This window comes from Gorilla gorilla, chromosome 6 (assembly GCF_029281585.2).
Source record: "Gorilla gorilla gorilla isolate KB3781 chromosome 6, NHGRI_mGorGor1-v2.1_pri, whole genome shotgun sequence".
NCBI lineage: Eukaryota > Metazoa > Chordata > Mammalia > Primates > Hominidae > Gorilla > Gorilla gorilla.
In genome coordinates, this window is record NC_073230.2 from 127,508,762 (window position 1) to 127,515,477 (window position 6,716).

A 6,716-nucleotide genomic window follows, 5' to 3' on the forward strand; every position below is an offset into this window, starting at 1 on the left:
ACCTAAACAGATGGGCATTACTGTGTTCAAATAAAACTTTATTTATAACAACAGGCAGAAGGCTAGATTTGGCCCAAGGTTGGTAGTTTTCTGACTCTTAATTTAGAAAGAACAGATTATATACAAGAAGAAATCATTCCCAAAGTGCACAATAATTTCAGGACAGCAGTCTGGATGCTAGAAGCACTTAAAGTCCAAGTGCTCTGTCACTTAATTCACTATTTGCCATACTCTCTTATAGAAATAAAAACAAACCAGTTATCAATAAGCCACAGACTTCCTGCAACAATTTAAGTGACACTGAGGGATCTTAAAAGCTATAAGGAATATATTTGATATAATGATCTTACTCTTTCAAGGAATGACTTCATCTTGTCCGTTTGTCAATGAGAATATAAAAATGACTAAAATTTGTCCCTATTTTTTCATGATTTATGTTTGTTATCCAGCACTTGACCAGGAAGAAAGGATCAAAGAGAGACAATGTTTTCTCTTATACACATTGTTTGCACATTGCTCGTTAACACCTCCAGGACAGAGCGTCACCATGAAATTCTCTATTGAGCAGTAAAGAGAGACAGAGAGAGAGAGAGAGAAGAAAAAAGAAACAACAGCCTGGAAGTAGCTTTTGTCTTTCACCACTATTCACTATTGAGATGGTAACTATAGTAAGTGGTAGGTGGTGGCACTAGAGCACTCTAATTTGTGTATGGGATTTGGGACGGAGGAGGAGAAAATATTATATAATAGGGATAAAATTGGCCCTAAAGTCTTTCTTCATCCTGTAATGCATTGAAGATAATAGTACTGTCATAACAAGTTGGTCTTAGATGCTTTGAACAAAATACATAACATGGAAGAAGTAAGTGAACTAGCACTACCTTTAGGGGAAATTCTGCAATTGCCTAAGTATAAAACCATTTCTAAACACTTCTCTGACATTTCTTCTAGTACCAAGACTTTAGCTTATAAAAAGAACTAAAAACGTTTGAAATCACACAATCATGTAATTGATGGAATTAATTGTTGATAAACATGAATTATTTCTCAAAATGATGAATCTGGTCATTAATCAATCTTGTATGTTATATTCTGAAGTTCACTCTTCAGTTTTCTATATATAGGATAGTTGTGAAAATTGAGTGGGAGCCTTGGCCACATAAATGCAAACTGTGAATTGGGTCAAACACTTCAGTGAATGTTAACAATATAGACACAATTAGTAACAAAATTTATTTGAAGTGAATATGGGGAAGCCTCTGAAAGAAAAAAATGGTGATAGTTTTTAATAAATTAGTCAAATACTTTAAAATAGGCATAGTTGAATTGAACAACAAGTTTTTGTTTTTGTTTTTTGTTTTGAGTTTTAATAGCTATAAAAGGAGAGAGGGATTGTCATGCTGCCATGAAATGGATATAAACAATTTTCAGCTGAGACTCTGACCAAAAAGTAAGTTTTCCGTCAACAAGAATTTAAAACAGTCTTTGATTTATGGCATCCAGCAGAGAATGCAATCACAGATAGCACAGCCAGGAAAAGAACATTCATTATTTTAGAGAGACAAAGAATTGTGGAATTATGCATCCATTTTCTCTAATAAACATTTTTATCACTTATGGGAGGAAGCTGCTCTCCCTAGTAATAGCAATGATGAGTACTTAAATTAAGGAGAGCTTTAAATTGGTTAAAACAAACACCTACCCTAAGAATAAAGAGTAAATAATAAAAGACTGAAAATAAAGACCACAGTCCATGGTAATCAGAAATGGTCAATGAGCCACTTGGGACCTCCCAAAAGAGATCAGCAAATCTGCAATCCAAGTGGTTTTAGAATAAAGACCTTTTGATTGACCATATTTGATTACAGCTTCCACCAGTTTCTTAGAGAAACATAGACAATATAAATCAGGAAAACAGAAAAGCTATCAAATAATTATCTTGCAAAAAATGAGAAAACAAGAAATATCAACAATAACAAAAAACCTCGGTACACCGAAATAGTTTCACAGAAAAATCCTACCAAAACTTCAAAGATTAAGTAGATCCAATGTTACATTCTAAATTACAGAAAATGAAGAAAAGCTTTTAAGTAAATTCTATGAAAACAGTATAAAGTTGATCATTGAATAAGATAAGGAAGGCACCAAAAAATCCACCCAATGCATAGATTAATCTGACTGTAAATTTAAAAAAAAATTCAGAAAAATTCAAAAGAAAATAACGGCAATCAGAATTCACTGTCCACATTAAGGAAAAAATGCATCTTGCTTAAATGGAAAGGATGAGAACAAAATCCCCTGCCAATTGTTCATAAAAATGATTGCTGCAATACGAATTATTAGATACTTTCATATGTGCACATACACATATATAATTATTTAATGGCTAGAAAATGGTTTCAGTTTATAATAAAGAGACATGACAACTAAATAACAAGATAGGATATTGAAGTTTTCAGTAAAACTTCAACGACTGTAACTGAGACAATTGGAAAAACTTTGAATAAGGCCTTTATAATAGATGGTAATTTTCTATCAATATTATGTTTGTTGGGTGTGAAAGTTATGTTGGTCTGAGGCTTATGTAGAAAAATAGCATTGTTCTAAGGAGTATATACTGAAATATTTAGGAATAAGTTGTCATAATGATCCAGAAAAAGAAAAAGTCTCTCTCTCTCTTTATGTACCAATAATTGATTGACCTAGGTGATGATATATGGGCATTAATTGTACTGTTCTTCCAGTTTTTTCTGTATGAGTTACATGTTTCCAAAAAAGAGTCTTGGAAAATAGATATATTAATATTTATTTGAATTTTTGTGCGTTTCTCTTTGAGATGGGGGTCTCTCTATGTTGTATAGGCTGGTCTCGAACTCATGGCCTCAAGTGATTCTCCTGCCTTAGCATCCTAAATAAGCTGGGACTGCAGGCATGCATCACTACAATTGGATTTGTACATTTTAAAGCCATAAAAGCCAATATTCTAAGAAAATTTTAGAAATAACTCTGATAGATAAGCAGCCATAATAACTTCTCCGGGTTGCAGCATGTCTACTCATGCAAGCGCTCATCTGTTTCTTAACTCACAGTCTCTAAGACAGCTCTAAGAAATGCTGCATCTTTGGACACTACTTAAAAATAACATTTCCATTCTGTTACACAGTTAAATATGGTAGTGAAACATGAGGTCTTTGTAGATATATTCTCTATAAAATATTTTTCAAGTGTTAACATTTGACACTTAAGGGAATGTACTACAAGTTTGGGAAAATAGTCACTTATAAATACCACTATTTATTTGGCATCTAATGTGTGACTAGTACCATCCTCATTAATGTGTGACTAGCACCATCCTCATTATTTTGCATGAATAGCCCATAAATCCAACAATAACCATATATATTTTAATTAAATTTTAAAATAAATTTGGTAGTAAATAACAGAGCCGGGATTCAACCAATATCTGTTTCTTTCAAAATGTTGTTCTTATCAATGCATACATACATATGAAGAAATTTGAAATTTTCCAACATATCGCGATGTAGGGTTATAGAATATAACTTATAATCTAACAAATATACTATACTAATAGGGGATATAATTAAGTTAGGTTATTTCCACTCTATCTAACAAATTTTAATATTCCTTAGGAAAGAACCTGTCTTCTGAGGTTATGCCTGTTGGTAAAAAATCATGACAGAAATGTTTGAATGAGAAGTTCAAGAAGTTTTATAAATGGTCTTCAGCACAGTTAATTTCCCCAAACTAAGATATCAAAATTGAATAGATCCCATTTTTTTATTTTTCAATTTTCTCTCTCTCTCTCTGGGTTTTTTTTTTTTTCTTTTTTCCTTGAGACAGAGTCGCACTGTATCACCCAGACTGGAGTGCAGTGATGTGATCTCACTGACTGCAACCTCTGCCTCCAGGGTTCAAAAGATTCTCTTGCCTCAGCCTCCGTAGTAGCTGGGATTATAGGCACCTGCCACCTGGCCTGGCTAATTTGTATTTTTAGTAGAGATGGGGTTTCACCATGTTGGCCAGGCTGGTCTCAAACTTTTGACCTCAAGTGATCCTCCTGCCTCAGCCTCCCAAAGTGCTTGGATTACAGGCATGAGCCACTGCGCCTGGCTTTTTCTTTTCAATTCTCATACTTTACTGTTATCTTCCAGATTATCACCACCCTCTAAATATTCCAAATTAAGATAGACAGGACAGAAAGTTTTACTGATTTTTGTTCATAAATAAAATTCACTAGACACCACAGTGAATTACATTGACAACACAAAAATATTCACAACTTCTACCCTTATTCTATTTAATATTTATTTAATCTACCACTTCAATAAGTAGGAATTGCAAAGAGTGAAATAACTCTTGTATCCTTTGCTCCCTCTCCCTCTCACACACACAACCTGGATTTCTAGCAAATATAAGCTTCAGTAAATAAATTTGGTAGTACACGACAGAGCCAGTATTAGTATTTAGATTGCATTTAGTATTTCAGATTGTTGTTAATTGTATCTTTACTGCTGTTTAAATATTTAGTATTAGTATTTTAGTATTGCCCCTTAGTATTTTAGATTGTTGTTAATTGTATCTTTACTGCTGTTTAATTTGCTGGGAAGAATGAGCTTTTAAAATATATAAATTAGGCTGGTCAGTTTTGTTTTACACGTATTTTATCCAGAGCTAAAGATCATTTTGTTTTCCACCCTTGCCAACTAAAAGTAGAAAAGTGGTTTCTAAACAACAAAGAAATGGGGGTAATATAACATTCCAAAGAAAGTATCCTTAAAGAGCCTGTGGAGCATCTGAAAAATATCGATCCTAGAAAGCAAATGAAACAGCATATTGATCTTGGAAGAAAAAAAAGGTGGTGAGAACCATGAAAACAGCCGGAGAAAAGTCTTAGCAATAAAGAAGAGCACACCTTACTGACAGACTTGAAGGAAGACTGAAAATGTGAAGGTACAGGAAAATTTTAAGGTGAAATAGAAAGATAATCTTAAAAGTATAAGTCAAGGTCATTAGTGAATAATAATGCATGTGGGTTTTAAGAAAAACACTTCAGTGGGGGAAAGTGATAAACAACAGATTTTAGTTCCAGCTAAGCCTCCAAATAGAGTGAATTTCAGAAATCACTAAATCCCAGGCACTCATCTTTTATACGTGTAAAAAAGAGCAGTGATAGCAACATTCCAGTCACAGGATTGTTAAAATGACCCATTGGGGAATTTGTGAAGCATGTCTTTGAATTCTTTTCCCAAAGGGATTCTGTCTTAGGCAATATTAGGTTTGGCAACCATTAAACCAAACAATTGCTAAGGTACAAATAGCCAGCATACTTCCTAAAATATGCTGTATAAGAAAATTAGAGAATCATGGAAAATCCCAAAACTGCACTGAGAACAACAGAATATGGTAAACTTCTCTTAATAGAAAATAAAGAAAACTGAATTGAAATTCTCCTCTATATTTTGCATTTTATTCTGTATTTTATGGACTACTCCCTGACCACACACACACACACCTGTTATTTAATTCATTAGTCCATAACATAGTCCCAAATCTTTCATGTCATCCCACCTTCACCCTTACCACCAAACAATAACCTAGATTCAGTGAGAAAGTTCTCCTAATTTTACCCATTTATCTCTGAGATTTTCCATGTCCCAATCCACAAAGCTAATGTCTAGATCAAGCACTCACAATTTCTTGTCTGGACTAGTGTATTTATTCCCTACTTTTTTCCTCCAGCTAAATTCTATATCTCTAATCCATTTTCTATATTACCAGAACAGTGTTCTTTGCAAACATCACAAACACTTGCTTAAAACCTTTCAGTAGCTCTCAACTTTCTACAGGGTTGTCTCCAGAGAAAAGTATTTATACTGTAGGAGTGACTGAATGATGTGTCAAAAAATCAATTTACTTAAAAACAACATTTTTTATGAAATAAAAGAAAATGGAATAGACCAAATGGAATAGAATAGAAAAGACCTGGGTACCCATTACCCAGTAAGATGTAATATTTTTGTGAGATTTTAATTTTTATGTGTTTAAATTTGAGTAATATAAAATATTTTACTATGACTTGTGTTTAAGAAAAAGCTTCAAGAACACTTCTGTAGATCATATAGATCCCCTCATAATCTTGCTTTTCCTGTATCTATAGCTTAACACCTCAAAGTTTCAGCCATACTTTAGTTGAATAAATAATCTGCACTCTTTCACATCTTGGGACAATCTATATAATTGTCCTCTGCTGAAATGTTTCCCCTTTCACCTCCCTGTCAACTTGGGAAATGCCTACTCAGTTTTCAATATGCAACTCAAATGTCATCTGCTTTGTGAACCTTTCAGGAACCCTCCTCCTCATGGTCCCCAGTGCCCCATCTCCAGCTGGCTGTTTTGAATTGCTCTAAATATTAAAAGTTTGGTGATGCAAAACTATTAGGTTCTTTTCGTTTGATCTCTAACAGCATGAGATAGGAAACAGATAGATGCATATTTTTTAATAACCTGAAACTAGACTACAAGCAATCTCTCCAAAAACCCTCGCGTTCTGTTTTTTGGGGAGTACGCTGAAAAAAAATTTTAGAAGGTTACTTAAGACAAATATTGCAATATTCATGTTGCATATATGGGGCCTCAGGACTCCTCTGAACTGGTTTGTTTGGAATCAAGCCTGGAGAGCAATGCTTCGGTGTATA

At 33.7% G+C, this 6,716-nt stretch overlaps 1 long non-coding RNA gene across 1 annotated transcript; it reads left to right on the top strand.

The window, feature by feature from the left end:
* Nucleotides 1-455: 455 nt before the first annotated feature.
* On the top strand, nucleotides 456-5,398 carry LOC134758947 (uncharacterized). Its single transcript, XR_010134754.1, has 3 exons — nucleotides 456-659; nucleotides 1,365-1,450; nucleotides 4,732-5,398. It is a non-coding gene; the product is annotated as an uncharacterized lncRNA (long non-coding RNA).
* Nucleotides 5,399-6,716: the final 1,318 nt, after the last annotated feature.